Source organism: Schistocerca cancellata, chromosome 5 (genome assembly GCF_023864275.1).
Source record: "Schistocerca cancellata isolate TAMUIC-IGC-003103 chromosome 5, iqSchCanc2.1, whole genome shotgun sequence".
NCBI classification, from domain to species: Eukaryota; Metazoa; Arthropoda; class Insecta; order Orthoptera; family Acrididae; genus Schistocerca; species Schistocerca cancellata.
In genome coordinates, this window is record NC_064630.1 from 496,487,281 (window position 1) to 496,507,341 (window position 20,061).

A 20,061-nucleotide genomic window follows, 5' to 3' on the forward strand; every position below is an offset into this window, starting at 1 on the left:
ACGTCGTGCATGCTGTTAGCAATGGCACTAGCGTCGGTAGTCTGCTGCCATTGACCATTAACGCCTGATTTGGCCCCGCTTTTGCAACTGATACCTTCCACATTCATTTCTGTCTCGTGGTTTCACGTAGTGTTGGTTGTCTGTTGGCACTAACAACTTTACGGAAACCCTGCTCCGCACCCCGTCTTTAACTGAAGGCCGCCGGCCGCTGCGTTATCCGTGGTGAGAGGTAGTGCCTGAAATTTGGTACTCTCGGCACTGTCTTGACACTGTGGATCTTGAAACATTGAAATCCACTGCGACTGCCGAAATGACATGTCCTATGCGTCTAGCATTCCGCCTTCAAGATTTGTTAAATCCCTTCGTGGGGCCATAATCACGTCAGAAACATTTTCACGTGAATCATCTGAGTCGAAATGGAAGCTCCGCCAAAACACTGTCCTTTTAGTCGTTATCTACGCAGTACTGCCGCCATCCGTGTAAGTGCATAACACGACTTTTGACTCGTCAATGTAAATTATCGATCGGCAAGAAGTTAATTCCCTTTAAAAAACAAATATCTCGATTGTAGTCATATATATAGATTAAAAATTCATCTTAGCACGCTTACACAGTAACTCGAATGTGAGACAGAACGCCGACGGGATATTAAACCCAGACTCCCTGGTTTGTCTTACATTCGCACTTAATGAACAGCAGCATGGCAAAAGTGTTATAAATAACGGAGAATGTGAAAGGTCACCTTGGCAAAAAGATTCAGAAATTATAAACACCGTGAAGCCCAACACCACTCTAGGAACTCCCAAAGTAAAGTTTAACACCCCACTCATCAACATAAGAGTCATGCACTTTCATTAACTCCTAAGTCATAGAATCAAGTACATTGGTAGACCAAAAAGGTATCACTCACCCTATCAGTGACATAACCAAGCCAGGACAGTTAAGAAAATAAGCCGAAAAAAGTAACAGGGACGCACATCACTAACACAGCCATGAGACTACGAAGAGGACCATGATAACAACATTTTAAATTCCTTAACAACTAAGAGAAAAAAGGCTCTGAAACCAAATTACGGCAACCTTGCTGTTTTATTTAAAATCAATGTATATCTACCAAAAACAGAACAACTTCTGTCTAAATACGACGTCAGTCAAATTAAAAAAGATCGCGCGTAATGTTTCCAAAGAAATGTCACGGAAGTTATGCAGAACATCAGTCTTCTCATCAGAATTCAAAAAACTAATGATAGAATCCTAATTCCCAAGGAACCATTTTAAGAATTCAACATACAAGGAATACAAAAGGTTACACCTGTTGTGAAATTTAGCAAAACTTTAACATTTCAGCCACATAAATTTAAGCCTGTTCCTAGTACAGGTATCAGAGATTATAGATCCTACAGAATTTATACTGAAACATAGCGGAATTCATTTTAACTACAAGTTTTATAAACACACAGACTGTCTAGGGTTGGTATCTACCATAAATTTTGGCCTCTTATCTGAGTATTGATCACCTAAACATCCAGATTATTTGCTAAAATCCTGCATTCGTAATAGCAATAGTACGTTTTACGTATGTGTTGATGACATGATTTCACTTTTCGCGTTTATTAGAGCTGAAAAGAACCATTAGATATCCTCTTCAGCTGGTTTGGTTCCAAAATAAGGGTCACCATTGACTATGATAAGATAATACTTTAAATCTCCTACTCAGACGTCCCCTTAGAAAAATTATTGAATTACTGTGCTGATAAATCTCTTACATTATTTGATTTTCAAACAGCTGACCAAAATTGAACGTACTCAGACATTTCGCTCTTTACCTATTCTGATCAACACTAAACTGACACACAATATTTTTTTTAGCGCAACGCAATCTGACTTTTAATAATCCCTACAAAATAATGGCCCTGACTAACATAAGGCGAAAGGCACGCGTTTAAGCTCACGCAGGCTGGCGTGGGGTCTGGAACAGGACAAGGAATTGAGACTAGCAAAAAACGTACGTAGCTTCTGGAATACTTAACTTTAATCTCCCTACAAAATAATGGCCCTGACTAACATTAACCTATACCTTTCACAAATCACTTACCTCACAAAAATCTTCCTTACTCGAACTACTGCAATACGGCGAGCGCCACTACTGCCAGCTAAATAAAAGATTCAAACTACTGAAGGCACTAACTACTGATAGGCATAGTTAGCAAATGAAAAATTTTGATAGAGAACAAACAATGTATTTACCTTAATAGTGTTCAAAAGTCATTATATATATATCAGTCCATGATATCCAATATTACAAATTTACTGTCTCTGTCCAGATCATCCGCTCTCAAAACTCCGCCATCTCTCTCCCCACATCCACCACTGCTGGCGGCTCACACGGCTCACATCCAACTGCGCAACGCTACGCGCTGTTAACAGCCAACAGCCCAACACTACAATAGCCAATATTAGAACAATGCCAAGCCAGCCACAGACTGCACACAGTACAGCCAGTGATTTTCATACAGAGCGCTACATGGCGTTACCAACATAAAAACCTAAACAGCCTACTTACATAGCCCCCATGCTCCCCACAAAAAAATTTACAAATTGTTTTGGCAGTGGCCAATACAGATTTGAAAAAAATTTTCATAATCATAATTACAATAACAAAGAAATCAAATGCACACACTTATTGATACAATGTTGGTCAAAAGCTAAAATTTTCTCATAGTCCATAAAGACAGTCCTGATCATCCATCATAGTAAAATTGCAGTTTCTTTTTCTCAAAGTCTGAGCAGTAAAACAAAATGCACACGGAAGTAGTGGATTTCCATGCTGTCTTGAAGAAGTAGTGTTGTCCTTCCAACGGAAAGACAGTGCTGACTCTTGACATGCAGACAGGTAATGGGTCACAACAGAGCAAACCGACAGCAGAGTCAGTCGAAGTTGAAGAATATTGGCAGGTAGGTCATCACAGAGCAGACCACTGTAGTCCTGTTAGAGATTACGGTATTGGTGGGCCACCAGAGGTGCAGACCCACTGCAGTCCTTGTAGAAATAATGGTATTGGTGAGTCAACAAAGGTGTAGACCCACTGTACTCCTTGTAGAGATGGCTAGCAGCAATCAGTTGCGACTGTGCAGGTGCACAATCACCACAACATAAAGACCTAAACAGCCTAAATAGAATCATAAAGCTAAAACATAAAAAAAGAAGAAAAGAAATCGCTACAGACCTACAGACGGAAGCATTCACACTATACAGTAGCTAACAACGTACACAATCATTGGTAAACGTAAACAGAAAAATAGAGAAACGTAAACACCTAACAGTGATTAAGCCTTACAGTAGTTGCGACTGGCCAACTGCTGTCTGTAAGGCAGAATGAGGACCGGTGTATGATCGTGGGACGTGATCAACATGTCAGCCCTATCATTCTAGCCATTATTGCAGGTAGATGAATTCTGATGATAGCATTGCTTCTTCATTGAGGCAGATGTTCGTTTGGCCACACAAGAGCTGAGCGGACCCCTTTATAGACAACCCTAGCTCAGAAAAAAACTGAGATGGTTATGGGAATCGAGACAGATTCCTTCCGCAAAGAAGGTGGGGCCGCTAAATATTTAGCTTCACGGGCGGTCATTACACACAAGGCAGTGATTATTTCAGTGGTGCAAGAAGATCTTGTTGATGAAACTGAACTAATGAAACTCGTAGCTACAAATAAGGGATATCTGCTTATGTAAACGAAAATAGTGTGACATTTACTACTTTAACACACGCTTAGAATCACAAATAGCCATGATCTTGCCAAATTATTTCGAGGGAAAGTACACTTTTGAAAGTTTTTTTGTCGGTGCAATGATTAATTTTTTAACTACCAAATGCCCCTCAGTAATGATACTTTGTTCGTGCGTTAATCATATCAAAGACGCTGTTCTCGTGCAACCTACAGCAGTGTCGTTCTTGTAATACAGTATTATAGGTGTAAGCACACAGTGCACTTCAACGTAGTCCTTGAGAAAGGAGATGTAGCTCCTTAGAATGCGGCTAAACTTCAATCAGAAGGTTAAATTCTGTGAATGAGGACGGCATATTACTGGCGTAACTAACCATAACACAGATCAGTGTTTCCTAGGTGCACCAGCAGATGACGAGCACCACTTTCTCCTTATTGACTGAGATAACGTTATGGTGTCAGAAAACTACCTGGAAACACACGTATACGATCCACGATAAGCAAGAATAAATCAAGCGAAGCTTATTTGCTTGAGACGATTTCGCACGTTTGAAGAAAAAAGTTTATCTTAATTTATTATAATATTTTAGTTTTTGAATATGGTTAGAAAAACTGTAAATAAGACAGGTGTTAAACCGAAAGACGTGATAAAACAAGAAAGTTACATTACCAAAATAGCAGATATATCATTGCCCTTATTTGCTGCACATGTATTGCTGCGACATTGTCTGCTCACTACTATCCATTAAAGACATCTATTATCAGTAGGCAAAATTCTACAAATTCTAGTTGGTAAAAAATTAGCTTGAACTCCGTAATTCGTCCCAAACGTGCTCTATAGCGCACAAGTCCGGACTTCTTACTATCCAGATAGTAATGTGACCGTCCACAGTAACATTCGTCTAAAGGAACTGCTTCTTGCGGACGGTCATAAGGCTCATGCAGAGGAAAGGTGGACGAATTGCTTCATTCGTATGTTGCCCGTGCTGTTGCTGTATGTTACGTTTTTACCTCTGGACGCCACCATTGTGCCTGGCACAGAAAACAAGCATGAGGAGGTCTACAACATTAGTCAATGCAACGCTTTCCCAAGGTAAAGATCCCAAAACTACAAAAGTTTTCTCTTTCCGTCATGTAAACGCGATTACACCAGTTACGACTCTTCGTGCTTCCAAGCGTGATGGAGGAATATTGCAGACAGTAAACTCGGCAAATGTGGGGTCGCATCACACCACTCATAATGATGTTGAGAAAATAGTCTCACCAAAACAATGTTCCATTTCGAGATATCACAGCTGTGTTGACAATATGTGACAATAGGACTCCACCTCGATTGCCTAAAACATTTATATTCTTATACATACCGTCGCACTTTTTCACCGCCAATACTCCATCACAAGCGGCTGGTCTCATAGGCAACTGGAAATACTCACTTTTGTGGGTAACGTTTGACTGACACCTTTGCATAAATCGTATATAGTGTGCCAAACGAGCCCAGCATGAATTTATCTACTGGGTTGTTACATTTACTATATTTGTATATTTTAACATGTTTCAAATACAAATACCATCTGAGCCGGGTTGCGCTCGATTTCATTCTGGCACCGATCAGAGAGACCTGATATCATGTCTGCACTTATGGTTTCCCCGGTCGCCGTGTGGACACCGGGGCGTGGCAGTGAGTGGGTACCTAGCGCCGGCCGCGCCTGTGTGGAGAGTGAATCGGCCGCTTGCCGTTCAGGAGACCGGGCTGGCAGTTGCAGGATGGAACCACCATTGTTGAACAGGAACGTGGGGCTAGTATCGTCACGTCCTTGATGTGGGTCGAACTATTGATTGGACGATTATATGGAAAATCTTGGACCAAGTGGCTTCCTAGAGCGTTGTTCGTTAAGTGACTGGTCATCCAAGGTCGCTGCCGAGAGGGTGCTTTGCAGTATAACATGTTGGTGTAATGCCGCGTTAATTCAGACATGCTGATCATCTGAGTCTGAGAAAGTCTCGTAACCGTGTTGAGACCTGCATGTTCTTCTAACTCTCCTGATCGTGGTATGACATTTATTTTCTCAATGCTAGTCTGCTTACCCAGTGAAATAGTGTATGCATTTGAAGACTGGAAAGCAATAAGTAGTTACCTTTATTTGACTGTTATACGGCAATAGCTCCAGCAATACCTTTGTTTGATATTGAGATGAAAACAGTAATAACTGAGCTCCGTACATGGGTCTAGTGATTTAATTCCTGTTAAAGAAGAGGAGATTTTATATGTGAGTTACTATTGTACCAAATTCCCTTCGGAAAGAGAGAAGAAACAAAACGACTTTAGGAAACACATGCGTTTAAGTTTGATAACAATATTTTATTTCTGAATAACTAGCCACTTGCTAGTCCATGCCTTTGCTATCCAGGACCATTTCACCATCTCTACATTACATTATACTATGGTTTTCTTATGCTGTTCGTGTTATACATCGACATCCATACTCCACGAAGCACTGTGATATGAATGGCGAAGCGTACTTCCCATAGAAGCAGTTATTGCGGCTTTTCCCGTTCCATTCAAGTATTGAACGTTGGATGAAGGATTGTTGAAACATCTCTGCGCGCGATGTAAATAGTCTACCTTGTCCTCGCTATTAGTCCGGGAGTGATACGCAGGGGATTGTACACGGTCAAGTCTCGTTTACGCGACATCCGCCTACGTTTGATGTCAACGTGCAGTAACCACTCACTGAAGCCAAGTCGCAGCACTAGCAGAGGAGGGTATATAAAACGTGTCTGCGAGACGCGGAAAACACTGCAGCCGTTGTCTTAATGCGGAAAGTGAGAGATTTATCTGATGACCAAAACGGCATTATCATTCACTTTCAGGCTAAGGTTAGGAACTTTTCCGAAATGGCTATGTTTTTAAACTTTTCGAATGTAGCTGTGGTTAAAGTATGCACGTATGCACGGCAAAATGGAGCAATACAGAACCGGCGCCAAGACAAATGTGGCCCACCGCGAGCCGTAGATTACAGGGAAGATCGACAAATGCTGACATGTTTCCGGGCGAATATACGTGCAACTCTTTGCCAAGTTAAGGCCCAGATGAACCAAGCGATTACAAACAAGGGCTCCTCAACAGCCGTTCAGCAAACTTTGCTGCATACGGGATTCCACAGGAGGCGCCTGGATCATGCATCTATGCTGATTGCTGTTCATTAGCGATGAAGGCGGGAATTTTCACGCTAGTAGGTCGATCGGACGTCCTCTGAGGGGCGACAATTGGCCTTAGTAGATGAATCTCATTTTATGCTCCAACGCACACTGCGGCAGTCGTCGGAAGGTTCCAGGCTAGTGAAAAGAACTTTATTGCCTGGGGAATGTTTCTGTGGCACTCCCTTGGTGTCCTCATCATTATGGTAAGCACAAAGGATCAACAGTCCAAGGAAACGACGTACTTTCCGTCGTGCAGTTTGTTGTTCCTCGACACGGTGGCACCAACCAGCAAGACAATGCAACAAGTCAATGGTTCAAATGGCTCTGAGCACTATGGGACTTAACTTCTGAGGTCATCAGTCCCCTAGAACTTAGAACTACTTAAACCTAACTAACCTAAGCACATCACACACATCCATGCCCGCGGCAGGATTCGAACCTGCGACCGTAGCAGTCCCGCGGTTCCGGACTGAAGCGCCTAGAACCGCACGGCCACCGCGGCCGGCGCAAAGTGTCACACAGGCCGCAGTGTATGTGCATGAATCGAAGAGCACCAGCAGAGTTTACCGTACTCAATTGGCCGCGAAACTCACCAGATTTTATGCCAGTCGAAAATATGTGGTACTATTTCGTTCCGGCTGTTCACGCCATGGATCCTCAACCGAGAATGGCTCAAATGGCTCTGAGCACTATGGGACTCAACTGCTAAGGTCATTAGTCCCCTAGAACTTAGAACTAGTTTAACCTAACTAACCTAAGGACATCATAAACATCCATGCCCGAGGCAGGATTCGAACCTGCGACCGTAGCGGTCTTGCGGTTCCAGACTGCAGCGCCTTTAACCGCACGGCCACTTCGGCCGGCTCAACCGAGAAACCTAGCGCAGATTGCCACGTCACTGGGGTTGGCATTGCTCCACATACCTGTCGGTACCTTCCGGAACTGATTCTCTTCCCGCACGTCTCGCAGTGGTATGCGCTGCAAAAGGAAGTTTTTCGGGATTTTGGCAGATGGTCACATTAATGTGACCGGACAGTGTAGTACGTTCTTGCACCTTCCATTTAAAGCTGTTTCTCGAAACTTTGTAATAAGATTTCCTGGCGACAGCTTCCGTCCACCTTGAAGCCTCTACCGTTCAGCGTCTCTGTGCCACTCTCCTGGCCGGCCGTCGTAGCCGAGTGGTTCTAGGCGCTACAAATGGTTGAAATGGCTCTGAGCACTATGTGACTTAACATCTTAGGTTATCAGTGCCCTAGAACTTAGAAGTATTTAAACCTAACTAACCTAAGCATATCACACATATCCATGCCCGAGGCACGATTCGAACCTGCGACCGTAGCAGTCACGCGGTTCCGAGCTGAAGCGCCTAGAACCCCACGGCCAAAGCGGCCGGCTCTAGGCGCTACAGTCTGGAACCGCGTGACCGCTACGGTCGCAGGTTCGAATCCTGCCTCGGACATGGATGGGTGTGATGTCCTTAGGTTAGTTAGGTTTAAGTGGTTCTAGGTTCTAGATGACTGATGACCTCAGATGTTAAGTTCCATAGTGCTCAGAGCCATTGCCACTCTCCCATGGCCCAAACAATCTTGAGCCACTTCCACTGTACTTCTCTGTATACTTCCAGTATTCCCTGTTAGTCTTATTTAGTACGAGTCCCAACCATTTAAGCAATATTCCACGATGTGTCACATGACGATTTTGTATGCTACCTCCTTTGTATACTAATGGCTTTTCCCTAGCATTCTACCAAAGAACCAATGTATGCCATCTGATTTTGTTTACAAATGAGTTACATCTCTGATAAATTTTACACCCAGGTGTTGGTGTCACGTATTCGTGTGACCTGACCCATCCCCATTGTCACTCGTTGTCATAGTAGTCAAGGGGCAATGCGTTTGTTATTTCCTTTTGTAAGGTGAAAATTTTTACATGTCTGAACATTTAAAGCAAGTTACTGATTTTTGCACATCTTTGAAATTTTATCCTCATCCCAGTGAATATATATGTACATTTTTTTCAGATCATACTTCATATTAGGTAAATGCATCACCTACGAAATGACGAAGATTACCATTGATGATGTATGCAAAGGCATTAACGTGCAGTATGGACAGCAAGGGTCCCAACACAGTTCTCTGGACCACACCAGAAGTTACTCCCGTATCTGATGATGACCCTTCATCGAAGATACCGTGCTGCGTCCCACGGGCACCGACATCCTCAGTCTAGTTGCAAATTTCGCTTGATACTTCACACTATCGTACTTTCCATAGTAAGCAAGGATGTGATACTAAGACCAATGCTTTTGTTAATCATAAAATATTGAATCTGCCTGACTGCCACATTTTTCAGAATGTCAGTCTAATAAAAGTGCAAGTTAGGATTCTCAAGATAGACGTTAACGGGAACCATGCTCTTTCGAAAGGAGGAGGTCACTTTGTTCAAAATACGTTATTAAGTTTGACCTCAGGATGAGTTCTAAGATTCTAAAAAATGTATAATACACATATTGGACGGTAGTTATGTGAGTGACTTGTACTGCCCTTCTTACTGACGGGTGTACCAGTGCTTTCTTCTAGCTGCTGCTTCTGTCCACGGGATCTGCGGTTGATTATGGTTGAAAAAGAGATACCGCAGCTGAAAATTCGATGTAAAATCTCATAGGGATTTCACCCGTTCCTGAAACTTTGTGTGAGTTTAGCGATTTATTTCTCAACAACACTGACAATAATATCTATATCATTCATGTTTAAAGTGGTCGGAGAGTTAAACTGAGGCAATGCAGTCGGAATTGTCCGCTGTAAACGAAGATTTAAAAACTGAGTTCAGCATTTGTCTTTTTGCGTCCCTACCCTCAATTTCATTTCTTCTCTCGTCCATGATTACCTGAATACTAACTTGGAAGCACTAACACCCATTAAATAGCAGCGGAATTTCCTTGGGTTTGTGAAAGATCTTTCGATAATATTCTGCTGAGGTAGTCGCTGAAGGCTACAATTGCTCTGCGTCTGTGGCCGGAGTGGGGGAAGTACTACTTAAGCTGCTCCCAAGGTAATGAATGAAAACTCTTGCGTATGAGAACGGCGGTAGAATTCGCACTGTTACCATGTGTGAAGACGTCCAGGATCAACAACCGAATGAACTGGAGATCGGCTCTCTGTACTGTTTGTAAAATCGGACACCGCATCTATGTGAGCTGAGCATCTGCGGTCAAGCCAGCATTACAGGAGGTACTGGTCGATCCGTCGCTGCAGATTCGGCCCGGCGGGGCGGCTCCGTCTCTTGGCTCTCAAGCTGGGACACTTTTTCGGGTGCGTTCTCTGAACGAGGGAGGATTTAGAGTGCCTCCACCATGACGTCGCTTTCACTTAAATTTTAAAAGTCACGAGCCAAGAATTATACAGATTTTCGCTATCCAGGTACTTTCTTAATTGATTCATTGGCGAATATAGAAATTACCACACCCTCTCGACTCGACAGTTCTTGCAGGAGCGCAATCGGTCTGTTCGATGGGCTGCGAAAGTTAATCTAATTACGTAAATCATTGCGTATTATAAAAGTAATTGTAGAATATGCGTGCCGCTAAAACTCAGAAATGGATCCCGGTGCACTCAAGGGAGTTATATAGTGTGGTAGTCCTCCATACCCCATTCATGAAGAAGGTTCTCTTTTTCTTCTGAAGGTCGTGCTTTTGAAGATTCAGGGGCTGGGGAATTTCACCCTCTAGAAATTTCTAGAACATTTTAGAACATTCTAGAGGGTTCGAAAGCATTCTGTAACATTCGAGAGTATATGAGGGCATTCCACAGCATTTCAGAATGTTTCGGATTGTTCCACAACAACCCGGGATGTTCTGGAGTGTTCGGGAACATGTCGTAAATCATTTGGAAAATTGCTCAACCTCTCGAATGTTGTGGAATATTCTGGAACATTATGGACCATTCGAAGCAATTTTTGGTATGTTCTGGAATTCGGCACTGGTGGGTCTGCCCATTGATAGGTGTATGTAAAACAAGACTTGTCGTGGGTTCCAACGTCAGCTTCATGTCAGTGACGAAGGGAGGAAACGAAAAAGTAGTTGAATAAAAACAGTGAAGTGTGAGCAGCCAAGTGATACAGTAATTGAATATGAATCGAAAATAAAGTGCGTAAAGTGTGTAAAGTGTACGTAGTGTATTTGTTAGTATAAAGTTGATTTGAATTATATTTTAGACAATGCTTAACATTAAAAGAGGAGGAGATCTTGCCAATTCTGAAGTAAAACGGTGAAAATATAAAGAACAGCGGAGAAACGAAACAGACGAAGAGTGCGAAGGGCTGCAAGAATCAGCACCACGAGAAGCAAAGAAACCGAAAAACAACTAAATGAACAAGTTGAAGAATCAAGAATTGATAGACAATGTTGTAATAAAAGTTTGCTAACTCAAGCCAGCCACGAAAATATCACTCTCCGAAAAGCGCGGACGAGGACATATATATAGTACAACCTGACCGCTACGACCCGACGAAAAAATGTAACAAAAACGTCGCAGTCTGAAAAATTGATAACATCTGCCAATTTTGAAACGCGAAAAAATTTAGTAGAAAAACACAAGGATTCTGTTGCATGAATGAAAAGATTCAATTACCACCACTCGAAGCACTTCCGCAGGAATTTTTACTTTACAAGACCGTGGAAACTGTAGAATACAAGCACTTTCTTCAAAATATAAAAGCGTACACAGCCTGCTTCTAAATGAATTCTTTCGGTGGCGCTTCGATCAATAGACATGAAATGGATTACGTTTCTTCCATCCAAGAAATAAGTGTCGCAACAAGGGGTCATTACTTCTATTACCAAGCGAAGACCATACATTTATGCAAGTATATTTCATAGGCACAATTCATTTGATCAACGGTGCAGAAATACGAATACCAGTGCACTGAGACGAGAAGTAGTCCTAGAGGTACAGAGGATCTTACATAAATACAGTCAACTGATTCATATATTCAAAACAGCACTACACCGAATGAGCTCTAATGACTATGAAGTTATAATTCCACCACACAAAATACCACCTGGAGAACACCAGCTTCGATTTAATGCGCCTCCGTTAGATGCAATCGGCATGGTAATTGTTTGAAATGGAAACACAAGCCTTGACATAATTGTACAATGAAGAGAAGGACTACGACACCCTGCAAAGATGCGCCACTCCTATGATGCCCTCCAATATCCACTAAAATTTCTGCACGGAGGGGACGGATATCATATTAACTTGAAACAAAGCCAACCTGAACAGGCGTAAAAACAAACAAAAAAGTCAGTTTCTAGGAATTCATGCTTACCGCTTAATGATCAGAGAAAATGAAAGATACAATCACATTCTCAACGCTCGCCGTTTATTTCAGCAAAACCTGGCAGATATGTATGCAAAAACAGAATAAGAACGGATGCTCTAAATAAGACAGAATCAGAAGCAACTATGCAAGGAAGAATACATCCATGTCCAAGACGCAGTCATAAATGACGGAAACATCGGCGTCGTTGGAACAATGGTAATCTTATCCTCATCAAACATAGAAAGTCCGAGACACCTGTAGGAATCCACTCAAGATATCATGAACTACATAAGGAAAAATGGACTACCTAACCTCTTCATAACATTCCACACGCAAATCGTAGTGGCCAGAAATCAAAGAAGAAATAAGATACAGACAAGCAGCCATGCATCACCGAGACATAATAGCCATTGTTTTCCGACAAAAACAAATGAATTTATTGAAGTTAGCACAAAATACCACACTTTTGGAACAGTTGGATGCTGTATGTACACAATCAAATGGCGAAAATGAGGACTGCCTTACTTACATTGTAGAATCCTCGTCGCCACCGTAATATCATCGTCGCCACTGTAGATTTTTGTACTGTAAGGAAGTAACGGAGAGGATGTTGTTATGGGAGGCCAGTAACCTCTTTCTACAATACAAATGCACACACGGATTAATACATTTCTTTATTTGCAAGAACTGGCACATTTACTTATTTTGAATAAAGTGTTTGAAACAGGTGCTGAATACACATATTATTCTCAATGCTACTTGTGGAATGACCAGTTTCTGCGAAATGCAATCCGAAAGCAGTTTTGTTACACGACTGTGAATGCTCCTTAAAAATTACGTCAAAAGAGAGGCCAACTTGGCTGATATAATAATTAGCTCTGTACTACAGTCTGTCATATATACTCCAGACGCATCAAATTTGTCATACGCTTTTTTCAGTTTATGTTTTACTCGTAATTTTAAGGCGTTGTTAACCAGAAGACCACATATAATTAGATTTTCTGAGGTATTTCTCTGTTTGCTGGGTCATTTAGCCGTGAAATATCATTGGAATGTTTTTCATTCGTTGTTTATTGCATATGTCTTCGGACAGTGTAATTCTGCTTGCTGTTTATTACACGTTTCCTAGCTTATTATGAGGGCGCGTGATATTTACAGAAAAACCATTAGCTATTTTTTCAATTTGCTTCTAAACGTTGAGCTCTTTTTTCTTTAAATCGTGAGCTCTTTACACATTTTGCTTTCGGCCAAGATATACGAAGGTGCGAGTGAATCATTAAGGTGAAGAAGGCTTCTTTATATCGTGGAGGGTGGCATGAACCGGAATTGATGATACCATTTGTACATGTAAGTTTGCTGAAAATCTAAAATTTATGTTTATTGTCAACTTTCTTAATAGTAAGATCAAGGTGGTTAAGGGAAAGTTATTTCTGACTCATGCTGTCTATTGATTAGCCAAATGTATTACCCTCACTGGTGTCAGTAACGAAATATCGTCAACATACCATTTATAATTTTTTTCTTTTATTTATGGAATCCTGCCAAAAAAGTTACATTGTAAATCGTTCACAAAAATATCTGCAAAGTACCAACTAGGCAATTACCCATCCCTAGCCTACCTTTTTGATAATACGGTTTGTCACTGCAAGTAAAAAACAAGTAAGCTACAACAAAATCTAGAAATTAAAATGTCTTCTACACTCCTCGGTACTGATCTTGTTATGGGGTTGTAGATAACTTCTAATAATTTCAATAGTTTCCTTTAACGGAAGACTGCTGTGAAGTTTTTTTACATACAATGAACGCAATGTCACCCATTTGGTGTTTGCATACCCTTGATTGCATCTACAAGATCAGAACTATTTTTAACCCCAAAATAAGTATAGAAGGTGTTAATTAATTTAACTTTATCGTTAAGAAAAGTATTTAGTTTATTGGATGGTAATACCATATTGTTTCAAATCGGATAAACCGAATTTATATCCCTGTGAATCTTAACTTGAGATAAAAGCTGGGGATGTTTAGCATTTATCATTTTAAGCGGCATATTTTCATAATTTTAAGCCTCTTATTTTCATAATTAAATTAACAGCTATCTGTCATTTTACGCAAAGCAGCCTGAAATTTGTTAGTTGAACCTTTTTAAATTTCTATTATATCGTTTTCTTATCGAAATCTTCCGTCATCCTAATGTAGTCATCTTCTTAGATAAGAACTTCCGTATTCCTCTATTCTGTTTGAATGACTATTGCCTCCTCTTTCTCCAACATTGTACTAAAACTTTTCTTAAAAGTATGACTCCCGTGATTCATAACTTTACAAGGACTATTTTGAACTGATAAAGCCTTATATACATTAACTGCAGTTTCTAGTTTCGTTATTCTAACTGCTTTGCATACCATTTTAGTCTAAACTATTACTCGCTTAATGGTTTCCTTATTAACATTTGGCGTGATACTGTGTTGTAAACCTTCATGAAACAAAGTATTTCCATTATCTCCCAGTACAATACCTGTTAAATTACCGTCCCTGTCATTGACGCGATGTTGCCCAGTGCCATCCTCACTTTTTACAACATTTACAATTTTGAGGCCTGGTCAATTTAGCCAACTTTTAGCTATGCCTCTTTTCGGTTTTCTCTACATTATTCGTGACCCTATTAAAAAATCCTTGCCACACATACTGAAACTGAGTACAAGAAGTTCGTTACATAGTTGCAAATGTAATTCGTAAGCTTCTATACTTAACAAGTCTTTATGTCTATATGACTCACGTAACTGGGCACTAATCAAATTGATTTCACATTTGGTTTTAACTGATAAGACAAGCGCTGACCACTGCTTGATTTCCACTTTCTCATAGCTCGGCATGGCACTAGCTGCAAGACACTGCTTATTGAACATTCTATTCGTTACGCGATACTGAGATGCTGCTTCAGTTTTGATTCTGTCATAAGCCAGACATGGCACTAGTTTCACAAGCTGCGACGTGGTAGTGAATCGAGCAGTGACCCACAAAGTGTAGAGCGAGGGTCGCCCAGAAAGTAATCCTCGGCATTTTTTTTTCTTAGCTGAAAAGAATGCTACGAACGCAAAACGTTACATTTGTATTATTTGAAGTCTCCTGAGTGAGCGCGCCAAAATTCTGTCACTTCCGAAAGATAGTGTAGCTGACGACAGTTTCAAATTGGTGTTTCCAGGTGATCTGCGTTACAAGCAGTCATTGAATTTCTCACGGCAGAGAAAGAACTGTGGGGAATATTCACAAACTCTTGTTCAAAGTTTGTGGAGCATCTGCTGTCAACAGGAAGTACAAGTAGTCGCTGGGCATGGAAGGTGAGGTCATCAGAAGGCGGTTCGTTGGAGCTCCACGATTTGCAGCGGTCGGGGAGACATTCCACGGCTGACACACCTGACCTAGCCCCCTCGGACGTCCACTTGTTTGGGCCAATAAAGGACGCCATTCGTGGAAGACATTTTGAGGACGATGAGTAGGTGATTCACACAGTGAAGCACTGGCTCCATGAGCAGGACAAGGATTGGTAGCGACAGTGCATACACGCCCTTGTTTCGCGCTGGAGGAAGGCCATAAAAGGGGACGGCGATAAACATGGAAAAATAGGGTGAGTAGATAAAATATCATTTTTTGTGTGTGTAATTCTCATTATGTTCAGTAAAGAATTGTTGAAAGAAAAAAATGCGGTCCATTTCTTTCTGGGCATCCCTCGAGAGTAAGTACCTTTATTTTTGTGTATGATCAAAAAAGTCATATCCTCGGGCTACTGGCTTCGGTCAGCAATAAACATCGTCAGTTCTACAGAAAAACATGGAAAAAACACAAAATGTTACTTTTATCATTTTTGTATTATTCTGTGAACTCCGTAAACTTCTTATTACATATGTTATTATATTTTTCTAAAAGTCGCCACAAGAGCGCCCCAGAATTATTGTCGCTTAATAATTTCCTTTTTGCCACTCTAACTTTGGTTGTGTTTATTGCATTTTATTACTGTTATGCCTTATACACCTGGTGACCCTACTGCACACTTTGCTGATTGTATTCTTCTTTTTATTCCGTATCGCACAATTACATAAATGAAGAATGTGTGTACACCTACAGTAGCACCGTCTGGCGAGCTTTTGACACAAACATTTTGTGGCTACTGAAAATTGTTTCGAACATTAGCGATGTTAACAAAACGACTGTAGTACATACGATATATCATTTATGTGTAAGATGCTGAGCTCATTTTGTGTTCATCTTTTGACGATGCCACTAAGGCTACATTACATTAAGATTTGTTTTTGAAACAGATGTCCCTCATCATATATAAAGCGGATGACTTTCATATGTATGTCAGCAATACTTTTCATTATGGCTTATCTAATTATTTTAAACTGTATACAGTCTTCTGTAGATGTATTTGTGTTTTTCCCACGGTTTGCAGCAGTTCTGAAGATGATCATTCCTGACCGAAACCTGAGGCTGTAACATTTTGTGATCACAAACTCAAATAAAGCAATTTGTCCTTCACATACTGGATCCCTGATCGATTCACGACCTTGTATAAATAATTTAGCACCTCTCTCTTATTTTTGCTACATTCTAGGAATCCAGACAATTGTCAGTTGTTCAATTTGTCGGTGCACATTGTTCGCTTATGACTCCTAGCATCCTCAGTACTTATGTAGGACATACGCCTTGTTCAACATTTATTTAATTCCAGTTCAGAGAATAAAATAAACTCTTTATGTCTTATGTTATATCATGTGCATTCAGTGGATCTCTTGTTTTCGTTTCTGCATGTTCGCAGTAGGTGGCAGTATCTTTTGGCAGAGGCTATTTGTTGCAGTGTCAGCATGTCTTGGTGAAATAGAGATATTTTACTTTTTGTTTTTATTTATTTTGGACTCGAATGTGCTTAGAATATTCTGTAGTATGCTAACGTATCGTACACTACCAAATAAGTTCATTTCATCACAACAATATAGCAATATAGTTTTTCCATGTTGCGCTGGGTCTACAGGACCGGATTAGACTGGATACTATTTTCGTTCCATAGACGCTAAAATGAGATGATTATCGTTGATGTGGAACTGTCAGAAAAAATAAGAAACATAGAAAATCGTAATGTAACACTCGCTCACCTGATCATTCGTCAAGAGACTGTCAAAATATGTGAGTACATTACAAGACTGGAACTGGTAATATTTACAGAATTAATACACTGTCGGAATGAAATGCAGTTATGCATATTTAATAACTTTTTTTGAGTCATCAGTCTTATGACTGGTTTTATGCGGCCCTCCATGAATTCCTCTCCTGGGCCAGTCTCTTCATCTCAGAGTAGCACTTGCAACCTACGTCCTAAATTTTCTGCTGGATGTATTCCAATCTCTGCCTTTCTCTATAGTTTTTGCCTTCTACAGCACCTTCTTACAGCCCGGAAGTTACTTCCTGATGTCTTAATGGATGTCCTATCATCCTGTCCATTGCCCTTGTCAGTGTTTTCCACGTATTCCCATCCTCTCCAATTATGCGCAAAACCTCCTCATTCCTTGCTTTATCAGTCCACCTACTTTTCAACGTTCATCTGTAGCACCACATCTCAAATGCTTCGATTCTCTTCTGTTCCCGTTTTCTCAAAGCCAATGTTTCACTGCCATATAATGCTGTGCTCAAAACGTGCATTTTCAGAAATTTCTTCCGCAAATTGAGGCCTATGTTTGATATTAGCATACTTATCTTGGCCAGGAATGTCCTTTTTGCCAGTGCTACTCTGCTTTTGATGTCCTCCTTGCTCCACCCGTCATTGGTTATTTTGTTATCTAAGCAGCAGAATTCATTAACTTCTGCTACTTGATCATCATGAATCCTGATGTTAAGATTATCACTGCTCTCATTTCTGCTACTTCTTATTACATTATTCTTTCTTCGACTTACTCTCCATCCGTATCCTGTATTAATTAGAATGTTCGTTCCAGATCATGTAATTCTTCTGCACTTTCACTTAGGATAACAACGTCATTAGTGAATCGTATCTTTGACATCCTTGCACCTTGAATTTTAATTCTATACCTGAATCTCTTTCTGTTTCCATAAATGCTTCTAGGATGAACAGATTGAACAGTAAGGTCGAAAGACTACATCCCTGTCTTACACCCTTTACAATCCGAGCACTTCATTCTTGGTCGTCGACTCTTATAATTCCATCCTTGTACTTTTACATATTGTATATTACGCGCCTCTTCTTACCGCACTTATCGAACGCCTTTTCCAGTAGACACACCTTGTGAACGTGTCTTTTGCAGGTGACAAATACTATGAACGTGTCTTGATTTTTCTTTAGTCTTGCTTCCATTACAAAACGCAACGTCAGAATTGCTTCCCTGGTGTCTTTACCTTTCTCAAAGCCAAACTGATAGTCTTCCAACACAGCCTCACTTTTCTTTTCCATTCTCGGTATATTATTCTCGTCAGCCACTTGGATGCATGAGCTGTTAAGCTGATTGGGCGATAATTCTCACACCTGTCAGATTTTGCAGCCTTGGGAATTGTGTGGATCACATTTTTTTTAAAGTCAGATGGTATATCGCCAGCTTCATACAATCTACACACCAACTCGGGTCGTCGGTTTGATGCCACTTTCCCAAATGACGTTACAAATTCTGATAGAATATTATCTATCCCTTCTACCGCATTTGTTCTTAAGTCCTCCAAAGATCTTTTGAATTCTGATTCTAATTCTGGATCCCCCATCTCTTCTAAATCGGCTTCTATTCCTTCTTCTATCACATCAGACAAACTTTCCCGTTCACGGAGGCCTTCAATGTACTCTTTCCGCCTATCCGCTCTTTCCTGTGCACTTAGTAGCGGAATTCCCGCTGCACCCTTAATGTTACCACCCTTATTCTCAGTTTAACCGAGGGCTGTTTTGACTTTCGTATATGCTGAGTTAGTCCTACCAAAAATCATTTCTTTTTCAATTTCTTCACGCTTTTCATGCAGCCATTTTGTCTTAGTTTCCCTGCACTTCGTATTTATTTCATTCCTCAGCGACTCGTATTCCTGTATTCCTGAATTTCCCTGAAAGATTTTGTACTTTCTTCTTCCGTCGATCAACTAAAGTATTTATTCTAGTACAGATGGTTCCTTCGTAGTTACCTTCTTTATACCAATGTTTTCCTTTACAACTGCTGTAATTGTCCTATTTAGGGATGTCCATTCCTCTTCAATTGTATTGCCTACTGAGCTATTCCTTATTGACGTATCTATAGCCTGAGAGAGTTCCAAGCATATCTCGTTGTTCCTTAGCACTTCCGTAGTTCCTTGTACTTCTTTCTTATTGATTCTTCCTGACTAATCTCTTAAACTTCAGCCGACTTTTCATCTCTTCTACATTGTGATCTGAGCCCATATCTGCTCATGGGTAAGCGTTACAATCCAGTAATGATTTCGGCATCTCTGTCTGACCATTATGTAATCTAACTGAAATCTTTCCCTGTCACCCGGCCTTTTTACAAGTCCACCTCTTGTAATTCTTGAACAGAGTGTTCGCTATGAGCAGCTGAAATGTATTGCAGAACTCAGTTAGTCTTTATCCTCTCGCATTCCTTGTCCTAAGCCTATATTCTCCTGCAAACTTTTTCGTCTACCCCTAAAACGGCAGTCCAGTCCCCCATGACTACCATCTTTCCATCTCCTTTACGTACTGATTCTCAGTATCATCTTATGCTTTCTCTATCTTCTCATCTTAAGCTTGCGACATCGGCATGTATACTTGAAGTATCGGTGTCGATGTAAATTT